Source organism: Aulonocara stuartgranti (assembly GCF_965226115.1).
Source record: "Aulonocara stuartgranti genome assembly, chromosome: 1".
Lineage (NCBI taxonomy): Eukaryota > Metazoa > Chordata > Actinopteri > Cichliformes > Cichlidae > Aulonocara > Aulonocara stuartgranti.
In genome coordinates this window covers 655049-670279 of record NC_138939.1, presented here as the reverse complement: position 1 = coordinate 670279, position 15231 = coordinate 655049, and the positions used below count along the sequence as shown (strand labels likewise).

General features: G+C 42.6%; 2 long non-coding RNA genes across 6 annotated transcripts; both read left to right on the top strand.

The window, feature by feature from the left end:
* The first annotated feature begins 554 nt into the window (after positions 1 to 554).
* LOC309714703 lies at positions 555 to 1483 on the top strand. Its single transcript, XR_014278990.1, has 3 exons — positions 555 to 595; positions 811 to 872; positions 1378 to 1483. It is a non-coding gene; the product is annotated as an uncharacterized lncRNA (long non-coding RNA).
* Positions 1484 to 4737: 3254 nt separating this feature from the next.
* LOC309714492 lies at positions 4738 to 13960 on the top strand. 5 transcript variants are annotated; one of them, XR_014278947.1, is made up of 4 exons: positions 4738 to 5017; positions 5314 to 5479; positions 5674 to 5864; positions 10881 to 13960. It is a non-coding gene; the product is annotated as an uncharacterized lncRNA (long non-coding RNA). The 5 variants fall into 5 exon arrangements; XR_014278948.1 differs by having other exon boundaries at positions 5314 to 5864; positions 10881 to 10987; positions 11156 to 13960; XR_014278949.1 differs by having other exon boundaries at positions 5314 to 5864; positions 10881 to 11231; positions 12409 to 13960.
* Positions 13961 to 15231: the final 1271 nt, after the last annotated feature.

Sequence of the window (15231 nt, the reverse complement as noted above, 5' to 3'; positions counted from 1 at the left end):
AAGCATACAGTACTGTACTTGTTTGAGACGTAACATTTTAACAACAAAAGTATAAATAACCCCCCTCCCAAAATGGTTTGTTCCAGCTCTCCTCTCCCCTGCTCTGGCTCTAGCACCGTTGCTGCCATGGTGGCTGAGACGCAGCAGAGCGGAGGTGTAAGTGCCTGGCTTAAAACAGGACATATTAGCTGCATTTAACCTTCAGTTACTCTTTATATAGTTAGGTAGGAGTCAGAACATGTTTCTTTTTAGCTGAAAAACATTACACTAGGTAACCTGCAGTGTTGAAAATGTGTTTTCCAACATTGTTTGCTACCCTACAATCCGTCCTGCTCTGTGGTAAATTCAGCGACATTTGACTGTCCTGTTGCTCCCATTGAAATGTATACAGCCTGTTTAAAATCTAAAACTTTAAATTGTCCGCAGCCTGCTGTTGTTACTACTGTCCTGTTTGAAATGAATACTAACTGACTGAATGCCCATTAACCTTATAACTCCTGTTGTGTGTGTGTGTGTGTGTGTGTGTGTGTACAGAGAGACAGCCAGGTTCATAATGGATATAAGGGCGTTTTTTCAAAAAAGGAGCCACATTCAGGTAAGAGTGTAAAATCAAATGATCCGTCAATCAAGAATAATGTTGGATCAGTGTTTCAATATTTATATCTTTTATTAGATGTTCATGTGGTTTGGTTATTTTCCTTTTGACTGAAAGTACACTGAGAGAGGATTTTTTGTTATTGATCTTAATAGTATTTTTTCATATTAATGTAATTTTTCATCTAATTGAATCTATTTGTGTATGATTGTCAGTCCAAAGGGGGAGAGAGGAAAGAGGGAACGTGAGGAGAAAGTACAAGGTCAGGAAGAACCAGGTAAGCAAACAGACAGGGAGCAGTGACAGGCACAACAGAAACTGTTAAACTGACAAAGAGAAAAACCTGATTTTACTCACAGTCTGGAAGTTGTGTCCTCCCTATATTAAAGCTGCTAAACAGAATCTGCTAAACAAACTGGGTTGAAACCTTTTTGACCCTCTTTAACAACATTCCAACATAACATTATCATTGATCGGGGAGATTAAAATTAATGATATATTTTAATGGGGTTCAGCCACAGCTCTACTAAAACCTCAGCCAGTAATAGGTCGGCCAACTTTTGGACCGTCCAGTTGTCTGTATGACTGCCGCAGTACATGCATCACATGTGCTCACTATCAGAAAGAGCCAAACAGCCCTGGTGGAGTGAGGAGCTGTAAAGAGAAGCAGATGCTCTGTTTCTACAAATGTTTTAAGCTTGTTTCAAAGATTCTGTACAGCAGCTTTAAATGTTTTCCAAAAGCACACACACACTTATCAGTGTTTCTCAAACTTTTTACAGTGTGGACCAGCTGAGAAAAATGTCAAGCTCTCCTAAGGACCACCATGAAAGCATGAAACTCATAAATCTTACAACACAAAATTAGTTTCTGCAGTAAAGATGTTTTCATGCATGGTATACATTCTACCACAGGCAAAGTTGCCTCCATTTTTACATTTTTAAAAAAATATTTTGTAATAATTTATTTGTAATAATTTATTCTGTTTTGGAGTGTTTTTTATGCATCTGTATTATATTAAACACACACATTCAAAGTGAATCTCTGTCCAAAAAATGCACTCAGTTTACTTTTTACTCACTATGAGCATCATTCATTATTAGTAATTCAGGTTAGGATATGTATTTTTTTATTCCAATCCATTCTTCGTTTGCAGCACTTAAATAAACTTTATCAGATTTGATGGTTTTGTTACAGACTTTTCAAAAAAGTGTTTTTCTTTTCTTTCACAAATGTGGGGATTAAATGGTGTTAAAATGTACAAAAGAGTGATGTCATGTTTTGTGACAAGGACCCAGGCACAGAGAGACTTGATGAATTTAAGAATCTTTTGATTTAATAAAGAAATTTGCAGACTTGCACAGAGATGGTAAAATTATAATGACTGATAACGGAGACGAAGAGGACAGGGAGGAACAGGGGTTTAAATGCACCAAAGTGTCAGAGAGAACTCGGGACATTGCCACCCTGGGGTGCACTGACAGAGGCGAGGCTGCCGGACACTGGCGCCACCGGGCCCTCTGACCACCACCAGCAGGCAACAGGTGAAGTGTCTTGCCCAAGGACACAACGACCGAGACTGTCCGAGCCGGGGCTCAAACCAGCAACCTTCCGATTACAAGACGAACTCCCAACTCTTGAGCCACGATCGCCCCCAATGCTCAGGGAAACTGAATGGAATGGGAGACAGACGGGTTGGGAAAAACATACATGAAAGTAGACAACGGACACAAGGAGGGGAACATATAAACAGGGAAGGGAGATGAGACACAACAACAGCAGTTCGGAGGTCAGTGGTACAGGGGAGACTGGTCTGTAGGCCGACTGCGAGGCCAGCGGTGGTGAGGTGTGGTTGATGGTCAAACGTGTGGCCAACGGTATCTCACAGGGGCCCAACAGTGGTGATGAACCCCCCTCAGGAGGCTTGGCAGTGTGGAGGATGCAGGTGGCAGAACTTACTTCGCTGAGCCTCCAGGTGCTGAGGAAGGATGCTGATTCCGAGAGAATCTGAGAAATAAAATTCAGCCCTGATGTTCCCAAAATCTGACTTCAGTCTTTTATTTACAGATTGTGGATCTGTCAACATGAAGGTAAGTAACATAGTCTCTCTACTAGCTGACTTGGAAACAAAACCTCAGCACAGAAACAGCTTTAGTGAAGGTTACAAATGATCTTCTTATGGCCTCTGACAGTGGACTCATCTCTGTGCTTGTCCTGCTAGACCTCAGTGCAGCGTTCGATACTGTCGACCATAATATCCTATTAGAGCGATTAGAACATGCTGTAGGTATTACAGGTACTGTGCTGCAGTGGTTTGTATCATATCTATCTGATAGACTCCAGTTTGTTCATGTAAATGGAGAGTCCTCTTCACACACTGAGGTTAATTATGGAGTTCCACAGGGTTCAGTGCTAGGACCAATTCTGTTTACATTATAAATGCTTCCCTTAGGCAGCATCATTAGAAGACATAGCATACATTTACACTGCTATGCAGATGACACCCAGCTCTATCTGTCCATGAAGCCAGATAACACACACCAGTTAGTTAAACTGCAGGAATGTCTTAAAGACAGTAGCGGTTTTTGATACGGGCGACATGGGCGGTCACGGGCATCAGCAAAAAAAAAAAAAAAAAAAAAATTGCTCGTTCTCATGCTGCCCCGACATCAGCCAGCGCATATTGGGAATGTCACAGTCACCGATCGGTTTTCTATCGCCCATTTGCTGGTAGTAAGGGCGCCCTCCGTTTGCGAGGTGCGCCTGCTGCTTGCGGCACAGGGAGGAGAGGGCGGGGCGGCGGGGGTTCTCTGGCTGGCTGGAGCAGCATCTAATAACCAACTCGCAAAATAAAACAAAATAAAAACAAACCAACAAACACGAAAACACCCGACATCATGATACAGACTTATAATTTGCACCGATGTTTTTTTTCGAAATTCTATATGTGAAAAGTGAACGCGAGAGCCCTCGGTGCGCCTGCGTGCTGCTGAAGTCAAAGTAAACTTTATTGTCATCTCCGCTACATACAGTCCAGCATATAGAGAGACGAGGCGACGAGGCTGCAGTTACAGCGGTGCAAGTAAACAAACAATAAATATAAGAAGAGTAAGAAAATAAATCTACACTTTAGGACTCGGGGTAAAGGATCAATAACAATTGAAAATTTATAATTTACAGTTTGATGATTTAAAGTCTCACACACAACCCGTCGAAAGGGGAGGGGCCGGCTGCTTCCAAATAGAGCGCATTTCATTCATAATGATGTAAATCCAAGTCCATTATGTATTCATGATTTGAGTCCTGGGTTGTGTGAAATCCCAGAAATAAACCTTAGACAAAGGGAGTCTGTGAACTAAGGTGTAGGTCTGTTAGGTTATGTTGTGGTGATCCTCGAGTTGGGGGATTTGTGTTCATACTGGAGTGCATAATTAAAACCAATGGAAGATGGACAAGAAAAGTTCAAAGTCATCAGTTGCTCAGTTTAGAAAAAAGAGAAAAGAAGAGGAGGAGAAACGGGCAACAGATGCAGGTAAGCAGATGCGTGATTGGATGATGGCAGGTCATCCTGAAACAATCAGAATCAGAATACTTTATTAATCCCTGAGGAAATTATGTGGGTTACAGTTGCTCCAAGAAGAAATGGTAAAAATAGTAACAGTAACAGACTAAACTCCAAACATTATGCTACAGATTTTAATATTAATTAGTCATTGTCAGTTGTTGATTTGTCCTGTTCTCATTGTATGACGAATTATGATGGCTGTTTGGTAGCCGTTTGCATACAATGTATACTCTCTCTCTCTTTATATGTGTGTGTGTGTGTTTCTCTGGCGAAATTCAGTATGGTTCCAACAACAGTTTTATGTTAATGTATAATCCTTAATATGTTTTATGTGTGTGTGTGTGTGTGTGGGGAGGGGGGGGGGTGCCAGAGGGAGTGTTCGCCCGGGGCGCCAAACAGGCTAGGACCGCCACTGCTTAAAGACATAAAGACCTGAATGATATTTTATTTGATATTTTGATAATTATGGAAAAGGGTGGAGTGCCCACTCCGGGTCGGGGATGAGTTCCTGCCCCAAGTGGAGGAGTTCAAGTATCTCGGGGTCTTGTTCGCGAGTGATGGGAGAAGGGAGCAATGGCGTGTCCAGCGGGGTGGCCTGGGGGGGCACAGGCCACCCCCCCAACCAGACTGGCCACCCCAGGTGCCACCCCAAAGGTAAAACAATAAAATTCAATCAAATATCAAATGTACGATTATGTTTTCACGGTGAAGCTCAGATATCCGAGTGTAAGTGAATGCAGCATCGGCTTCTGCGCTATGTGCATCACGTTAGCAAAGGTAGGAGAGCCAAGCAGAAAGACGGCACTGCAGGAAACAATTTTTCGGTGAAAGAAAATGAGGACAGAATAAATGTCCCGGTAAGTAATATTAAGTTTGTTGAGTTTAGTAAACTTCGGTGAAATTAGAATACCAAAGAAAAAATAACACTTAAAGAATTATTGCAGCTGTGGAATATTTCAGACAGTATGCTACTGAGGGCAGCTAACATAAGAGTTATGAGTTATAAGATATAATCTAAGTCGTAACATTGCTGTATGGAGCTGCAGATTTGGTTGCAGGTTAACATCGCTGGACTGGCCATCGGGCATACCGGGTATATGCCCGGTGACTTATTTTTTTAATTTTTTTTTTGTAATGGCATGAACAATGAGAGGTGGTGGATTGGCCAGATGCAGGTCGATGTGTAAAAATTACTCAGTTGTTTGGTGGTGGCTATGGGGGAGCTTCCACAGAGGCCAGAAGGTGGATGAGGGAAGGGGAGGCAGGAGGAGAGCCCCGAGGCAGCCGCCAGTCCGCGTGTCAGGTGAACTGAACTTCAGGTAAGAAGTTATGACCTGCAGTCTATCTGGGTCAGATATAAACTAAGTTTAGGTGGAGTTTATTTCGTTGTGCTGACTTTTTACCGTCAGTTACAATAACAATAACTCGTACTGCGTTCTAGCCAGCTTGATGGAGTTTTTAGGTGGGTGGGTGCTATGATGTTACTGATAGTGAACTTTATTTTATTCATAAGGTTAGTTAGTAGAGTTGCCAATGTTGGTCTTCCTTGGTCTCTTGTGTTCTGGGGGCCTCTGGATGTCTGGAGTTTTGATCTCCTCCATACCCGCTTCACACCCTGGAGGACGGGGCTGTGGCCCCCCCACACTCCCTAGCAGATCATTACATGGAGAAACCTTTGGAATGCAAGCATGCTGATCCACACAGGTATGCACACATGGGTATTCACAGACGCGGACTAAAGCTTTCTTGGCTGCTGCCTCAAAGCACACTGTGCGCTGTCTATCTTGCGTGCTGCACAATATCGTTTATTATTTAGTAAATATTGATATCTATGACTAGCTAGTTTATTGTGATGGTGCTTTGTTTTCTCTATTATTATGTTGCTCTTTGTTGTTTGCTGTCTCCTCTGTTTGTTTTTTTTGTTTGTTTTGTTTTTTTTTCTCCATACAGGTGACCCAGGAGTTCTTTTTTTTTTTCTCTCTCTTCCCCCCCCTTCTCACCGTCTCTTCTCCCCTTTGGTTTTCTTTCTTTCTCTCCCCCTCTTTCTCTCATTCATTCCCCCGGTCCTATTTATTAAAAAAAAAAAAAAAAAAAAAGACAAAGGATGAACTGAAGCTCTGCCATCACGTAATGTCGCATACTGCTGTTTCTGATGTCATTTAGAAGAAAAAAAAAAAAAAAAAAAAAAGAGTTGCCAACGGCTCCTTAAAAAAATGGAATGGTCCCTCATTCAGAGAAAATATTACACGTTTCGTATTGAGCTGAGAAGAGACGCAGTTTGTCCCGGACTTTAGCTAGAATGGAAAAAGGCACAAAGCTGGAGTTATTGTGTCGTTACGCTGTCAGTTGCCTCTTCTTCTCTCATTCTCTCCCCTCCCTCTCCTGTTGCTACTTCAGTCATGAAACTCATCAATGATCAGCTGATCGGCTCTCTTGTTTATTTATCGCCCACTTTGCGCCAGAAAGAGGAAACCAGCGGATGTCGCGTTAAACAACAGCAGCACGTTTAAGCTTGATCAGCTGTTGTCAGAATTTATTTAATATTAATTTCTAGTATCAGCTGATGTTTGCTGGAGCCACAGCTGTAAAGCTGCTGGTCATGATGTGGGTTTGGTTATCTGGTGAGAGGGAAACATGAAGATGAAACCAGGAGATGTCCTTACTGAATCATCAGAGCTGAACAGGTGATGGAGAAACAGGTTTACCTTTTAGGTGACATGAATGAGTTGAAGGGAAGTTATGAACTGTTTCTGAGAGACAAATAACACCAGCATCCTTTTCTAAGTAGCTGACAGCTGGTAACTGTGCAGGGGCGGGTCTAGGAAATTTTTGCCAGGGGGCCAGGTAGGGCATTAACAGGGAGAGGGGGGCACAAAGAAATACTTTTCTTTCTTATTCTCATTTAAAATATCTAGCTTTTATTAAATAATTATCTAAATCTTACAACTAAAGTTTTTATCTGACGTAAAATGTATAGAAATCATACATATACCAACAAGACTGTACATCACTGTCACCACAGCATTTGTTTTCATTCAAAGTCTTTATGGCTTTAATACCTGGTGGGCCGGTCTGTAGTCAAAATGCCCGATTTTCTGTCCCAGTCCAGCCCTGCAGGTTATACTGGCAGTGTCACCATGCCAGCTGACTGTATTTCATCATCAGCCAGTGTTGTTCTTTATCAATATTACCAAAGTTTACCATAAGGCAGCATAGAAAGTATTTACTTGCTTTCAGGTTTTATTCAAATGTTAGTCTTTTCAGTTGTTTCCCCACTTTTTTCCTGTTTCAAAATCAAACACCAGTTTGTGAGAAGATTATCTTCTTTTTTTAATAGGCACATAAAGTTTTACATTGGCATTGGCTAATTTGTCAATTGTTTGTTACAAATGTTCGTATTTTAATATAAAAAAAATGTTTTTGCCCAAAACATATGTGCACTATATGTCAGTAAAAATACTATGCAAATATTGATGTCCTTGAATGCTGAGTAAACACTGACAAAGCACTGATTGTATCTCTTGTACTTTATCAACGCAGTATCTAAAAACTTTGCACCGTAGTGGTTAAAATCTCATTCTAATAAGAGTTAAAAGCGCATTCGGTTATTAGGTTTATGGGGTTATTGAATTATGGTGAACGGTTGGTAGAATTGTTTTTAAACATTATCTGCCAATTACATCTGCCACCCTTCTCCAAATCTGTGCCCCTACCTGGCCCCCCCAACAAAAATTTTCTAGACACGCCACTGGAAGGGAGCCGGAGATCGACAGACGGATTGGGGCTGCAGCTGCAGCAATGCGGATGCTGCACCGGTCCGTCGTGGTGAAGAGGGAGCTGAGTGTAAAAGCGAAGCTCTCAATTTACCGGTCGATCTACGTCCCTACCCTCACCTATGGCCACGAGCTGTGGGTAGTGACCGAAAGAACGAGATCGCGGATACAAGCGGCAGAAATGAGCTTCCTCCGAAGGGTGGCTGGCCTCTCCCTTAGAGATAGGGTGAGAAGGTCGGCCATCCGGGAGGGGCTCAGAGTAGAGCAGCTGCTGCTCCACATCGAAAGGAGCCAGCTGAGGTGGTTCGGGCATCTGACAAGGATGCCCCCTGGGCGCCTCCTGGGTGAGGTGTTCCAGGCATGTCCCACCGGGAGGAGGCCCCGGGGCAGACCCAGGACACGCTGGAGAGATTATATCTCTCAGCTGGCCTGGGAACGCCTTGGTATTCCCCCGGATAAGCTGGAGGAGGTGGATGGGGAGAGGGAGGTCTGGGCCTCTTTGCTTAGGCTGCTGCCCCCGCGACCCGGCCCCGGATAAAGCGGATGAAGATGGATGGATGGATGGATGGATGGATAATTATGGAGTTCCACTTCTGACCAAATTATTCCTTCGGTGCACATATTAAACAAATATGTAAGACTGCTTTCTTCCATTTGTGCAACATCTCTAAAATTAGAAACATCCTGTCTCAGAGTGACGCTGAAAAACTAGTTCATGCATTTATTTACTGCCTCCCATTCTACTTTTAAATACTCTAGGAACAACAAGTAGGCCTGCAGTGTGAGAGCGAAGTGCTCTAATAGGGTGATATGGTACTACAAGGTCATTAAGATAAGATGGGGCCTGATTATTTAAGACCTTGTATGTGAGGAGCAGGATTTTGAATTCTGGATTTAACAGGAAGACAAAACAGGAGAAATCTGCTCTCTTTCTAGTCCCTGTCAGGACTCTTGCTGCAGCATTTTGGATTAGCTGAAGGCTTTTCAGGGAGTTTTTTGGACTTCCTGATAATAATGAATTACAGTCGTCCAGCCTGGAAGTAATAAATGCATGAACTACTTTTTCAGCGTCACTCTGAGACAGGATATTTCTAACTTTAGAGATGTTGCACAAATGGAAGAAAGGGTTAAGGTTAGGGTTATGTGGAACCAATTCCCAGTTTGCACTTGGGCCCTAATACATCCCTTAGTCACAGGGCGGATTATTAAACATTACCCATGAGCCAAAAACAGCAAATAAACAAATAAACCAGTAAAGGAGACTAACTCATGAGGAGGATGGTCAAAACTTTTATTTAGCAGAAGTATTCAGTAGATTAGAAGTGGAACATGAAGAGGAGGACCCAAATGCAGGGCACGAACAAAAGCAACACATTTATTTGTTGCTTCAAAATCCAAAAATTAAACAAAGTCATTAAAACCAGAATCAAACAGAAATCAGAGAAGTGTGAGGAGCACAGATAAATGTTCTGTCAACAAAGGGACAGTGAGCAAAGATGGAGACTGGGAATTACTGAATGGAACATAGGTGGGATCATAACACAAGAAGTTAAATCAAACTAAAACAGAAAATAACCAAAAGATTAATGTGAAACACAGAGACAAGAAAGCTCGTGATCAACATGAAGACAGAGATGAGGGAACTGATGAGGAGTCACCATAACAAGACTGTCCTCCGAGGAAGGCCAATCCAAACATCAGGAATCTGCAAACACTCCAGCCCAACTTTTCTTTCAAGGTCAGACCAGTTGAGCTCAAACAGCTCAACAGGTGACTCGGTGTCCCTGGATGCTTCTTGTGTGCAGGTGTGTTTTTCTCCAGAAGTGAATGGCACAGGCAAGTTTCTAACAATGAAGGCAGAAGGTGAGTATGACTTGACTTTAAAGCCTAGTAAGAGGTAAGCATCAAAAAACAGGCCTGAGCTGCTCACTACCACACAGATCAGGTTAAAAATCAGGCAACAAGTGGAGAGAAGAGCGAAATACTGCTGGTGAGGAGTTATGAGTGTGACAGCTGGAGTCAGAACCAGAACAGAAACCATCTGAAGACATCATCTACAATAACAATGGATGAAAACACAGGATCACAAACCAGCAAACCCATGAAGGCAAAAAGGAAACTAGCAATCAGACTGACTTCCAGAATAAAGAAATGCAAACAGGAATCCAGAACTTCCTAAACGTGAAACAATGGTGAAATCTCAAATACAACAATCAATGTTTGTGTTTATGGACTGTAATTAAAAACCAATCATTCAAACAGAACCAGAGAGAAAACGTTCCAAAAAGTCTACCACAACAGTCACATCAAGGTGCTTTGTATTTTAAGGTAAAAACCTTACACCTGCTGGACACGAGCGATCCAACAGTCTGGAGTATTCTGAGAGGATCCTGATTGGTGGAAGAGCTGCTGTACCTTCAGAGAAAACATTAACCTCTCCTCCAGCTCATCTCCTCCTCTCAGCCAGGACCCGAAGAAGAGGAGGGAGAGAAACGATCACCTTCAATTGGATGACTCTCCTCACATTGACACTCGAATTATTATGAAAGAAGTTGACTGCAGATTTACAACCAGTGGAAACCAATCAGTCAGAGGAGTTAACAGCAAATGCCATCCTCTCTCCCAGATCCTCCGCTGTCTCATTGCTCCTCATCTGAATCCAAACAGGAAGCAAACGTGGAGAATTTCCCATTCCCAGAGTTTTCCCTTTCAGTTTCCAAGCTGAAATACAGATCAGCCTGCCACATTAAAAGCACCTACTCTGAGTATGTAGCAGACTGGCTCCACCACATTAAAAGCATCTACTTTTAGTATATAACAGATCAGCCCCACCACATTAAAAGTGCCTGCTCTGAGTATCCCCTCACCTAAAACAGGCATAATTAGCCTGTGGGTATTTTAGGATAATTGTTCTAACTTGTGATAAATGTCTTTTTTGCTTCCACAGAGGCTGTTTCATCAGTAGTGTCATAAAGAACGAGGCTCAGCTCTTAATCATCGGGACAAATACACCATTAACTTTTGAATTCATTTCCTGAATCTGCATCAGCGACGGTAAACTCTTCCTCATTACGGAAGCAGATGCTTTAAAAGCCAGACTGGATGGGATCAAAGGCCAGCGCGGCTCCCCGGCTCACTGCTTTAGCTCATTTTCATTAAAACATCTATCGCATAATGCATTAACACTTTAAAAGCTGCTCACGAACACCTTTCCTGTGATAGAAATGGGCAAAGGACAGCGGAGAGCCTCGCATCAAGTCAATCAAAACGTTCCTGCCGATGGTGGCGACCCTGACAGGTGAGAGGAGCGCGTGTGTGCTGGGCAGAGGCCGCAGAGCCATGCAGACCAAGGGTAATGCATTTTTCTCCAAACAAGAAAGATTGCTGAATCCCTGCCTCCCGGAGCATGGGGGCCTGGAGGGGGAGCAGGGCAGTGCATAGTGATGCAGGTATATGGATGGCCTGAGGAGGTTTCCATCATTCATAAAGCGCGGCGGCCGTACGCGCCCTGACGCCGAATTGATCTTGCAAAAGAAGCTGGGTGGCAGAGCGACCACTTCATTAGTCTCCCCGAGCTACAAATCACCTGCTGCTGCAGCGCTCAGAGGGGCCGGCGTTATCCGTTGTATTACCCCGCTGCAGCCTCAGCACGCTAAAGGGACCGGCCGCTCATGCAGCCATTACGAGTGAGTTATGTGGCGATGCCAAAATCTTCCTCCTACATCTGCAGGTCAGAGGAAGCACTCGGAGCAGAATAATTCACAGCAAGGAGCATCTGGAAGCTCGTTTGACTTTTCAAATGTGACTTTTAGAAATAGAGATGTGATCTGAAAAAACTGCACATTTTCTGTTCGGTTTGTCGACTCGATCATATCGCACCTTAAAACCGAGCATTAGCATCCAGGCTGAAAAAACCCTGCAGTTTCACTACCGTCCAGCAGAGGCATCGACATGTTTACAGCCTGATGCACAAACTGATCTATATAGATAAGTTCCCCCTTCATAAAAAACTTCATACCAGCTGGAATGATGTTGTAACTCACATGTTTAAGCTGCTAGCTGTCTGCTAGCTTTACCTGAGCTGCAGCCAGTGTTGGGGAGTAATGGAGTACATGTACCGCCGTGACGTATTTAAAATACAAAACATGAGTAACTGCATTCCGTTACAGTTACCGTTTAAAAAGGTGGTATTTAGAATACAGTTACTTTGTTGAAATAAAGGGATTACACGGCAGTCTTTTCCTGCTTCATATGTTAGGCCAGGGGTCGGCAAGCTGCAGCTCCGCATGCGGCTCTTTAGTCCGTATACTGTGGCTCCGCGTGGTTTGGGAAAATAAATTAGAAGTATTTAGCTGAAGTGTATTTTATTTATGTTAGTTCTTTTTTAACTTGTAGTTCTAAATTGGAAGATTATTGTGATATTGAAATATAAAAATACAATTATATTCTATTATTTTTTCATCGTTCAAAATAAGTGTCACACTCAAAGAAGCCGATATACTCGCCGAAACACCATGCATTTATCGAGACTTTCAACCCCAGGTAGGCCAATTATGGATCTTCGGATCCACATTATGTCAGCAACTATTCTCCACCGTGAACTATGTTAAAAAAAAACACTGCTCGCGCCTCAAAGATGACAGATGTAAAGCTGCCTGCATAAAGATGAAAGTGACTTCGTACAGCCCTGATTTGCAGACACTGTGCGCCTGAGGTTCAGGAGCAGAAGTCCCATTATAAAGATATCACGGCAGACCCGACGATGTTTGCATGAACACGCTTTTCAGCATCTCTTTATTGACCACTTTTAAAACACGGTTGCTGTACGCATACAGCCGGCTGTAGCTTTTCAGCCTCACAGCCCAACACATACCAACACAACACAACAGCATAGATGGCACAGACGTAAAGGCGGCGAGGCGTGATTGCGGGTGCCGCTCAGGTGCGTCCGCCTCCCCTGCAGCGGCGCTGCAGACCACGCCCCGCCACACACATTAACCAGGTAAAATACATATTTAGGCAGAATTTTGCAAATATCAATTTTTCATTTTTCAGCAGCATAGTGCTTTTTTTCTATTATTTTTTAAAAGTCAGGTCAAGGCTCCAAAAGCCCAAAGGTGATATAAGGGTGGCTTACAGCAGTTTTTGTTTGCTACATGGATCATTTTAGGTCAGCTGGGTGTCTTTGCTTTTGTTATATTTCTTTAAGAGTTCAAAATGTGTTAATTACATAAATAAAATGTAACTTTCTCTGTACACTTCATGGATTTCATAAGCAACACATCTTAGTTGTTCACACAAAGCATAAAGGTAAAAAACAATATATACAGCGTTATCTTCATTTTAGATGTCAGAAAGTATTTGCGGCTCCCAGAGTTTTCTTTTGCGTGGGAACCGGCTCCAAATGGCTCTTTGGGTCCTAAAGGTTGCTGACCCCTGTGTTTGGCTATGCCCTCTCTATTTTTGGTAATACCACGCCGGTGGAAACCCAAACAAAACACGCATTAAGAGGCTCTAATGCCTGTCTCAATCTCAAGAAATATTTTAAAAAAGGATTTACATTTAAATTAATTTAATTTAAATTCTACACAAAGGGGAGTAGCAATTTTAATACATAAAAATATTAATTTCACAGTACTCGATACAGTTATAGATCCAGAGGGAAGATTCTTAATCATTAAACTATCTATACGTGATAAAAAGCTATGTATTGCAAGTGTATATGGTCCAAATGTTGATGATCCCTCATTCTTTCACGGTTTTTTCAGTGCACTCTCTGAACACTTAGATGGCACACTTGTTCTTGGAGGCGACCTCAACCTTGGACTAAATGAAGAAATGGATAGGCTCAATACAGCAGGAACTCAGCGTAATTGGCAGTCCACAAATATAATCAAACAGTATATGAGCGGCTTTGGTCTTTGCGATGCATGGCGCTCCCTTCAGCCCACCAGTAAGGAATATTCTTTCTTCTCACATGTCCATCACTCCTACTCTCGTCTGGATTATTTTTTGGTCAGCAGCTCACTGCTGACCAAAAAAGATACAGGAGCGATCATGCTCCTTTATCTTTAACACTAATGCACAAGAATAATACTACGCCAAGAAAAAACTGGAGATTTAATATATCACTACTTAAAGATGAAGACTTTATTAAATATTTTAAAAAAGAGTGGACTTCATATTTGAACTATAATGACACTCCCGAAACATCAGCTTCTGTTCTATGGGAAGCAGGGAAAGCTGTGATGAGAGGTAAAATAATTTCTTTCTCATCACACAAAAAGAAAAAAGAAAACAAAAATATTCAGGAATTAGAAAAAAACATCAAATCACTAGAAGAAGCCTACGCGTCCCACCAAGATCAGGAAACATTGAACAAAATACGCAAAACAAAACTAGAATTAAATGAGATAATTGATAAAAAAAAACAAAATTCTTAGTACAAAAACTACGCCTACAAAATTATGAACATGGTAATAAATCCGGTCAATTTCTAGCAAACCAGCTAAAAATAAATAGAGAAAAAACAACTATATGTGCTGTTCAAGATCCATCTGGGAACACAATATATGAACCGATACAAATAAACAACATTTTCAGGGATTTCTATAAAACGTTGTATTCACCACAAATAAACCCATCTAAAAAAGAAATTGATCAGTTTTTGGACAACATAACTCTTCCAAAATTATTAGACACTCAAGCAATGGCACTGGATTCACCACTGACATCAGGTGAACTCCAGGAAGCCCTGATAAGTATGCCCAATAATAAGGCTCCAGGTCCAGACGGCTTTCCTGCAGAAATCCACAAAGAATTCTGGACGTTTCTAGCACCAGTTTTCTACAGAACGTTGTTGGAAATCAAAGAAAAGGGCAGACTGTCATGCGCCGTGGTGCGCGGGCACGAAAGGATCCAGGCGCAGACTCCGAGCTAACAAAAAGACACTTTAATAAAACAACGAAAGGCGACCCGGGGAAAGTAGAGAGCAAAACAGAAACTAAAAATCCGGGGAAACAATGACACGAGGAAGCCGGGATCGGGACGGCGGGGGGCTGCAATAGAAAGGGGAGATGATTACTAGGGAGCCAGGAAGCGGGGAGAACATATCAGGACTGAGTTAGAGTAGGGGCTTACGATAGAACGGAACCGTGGGAGCTCGGGAGGGAAGTGTGGCAGTCCGTGGGGGCAGGAAGTCCGTGGAATGGCGAGTGGGCCAGGTGAGCACCGCGAGATCCAGTTGAGCCGGAGGACAGGCAGGTAGCAGACGCCGAGTAGAAACCTGGACAGAAGTA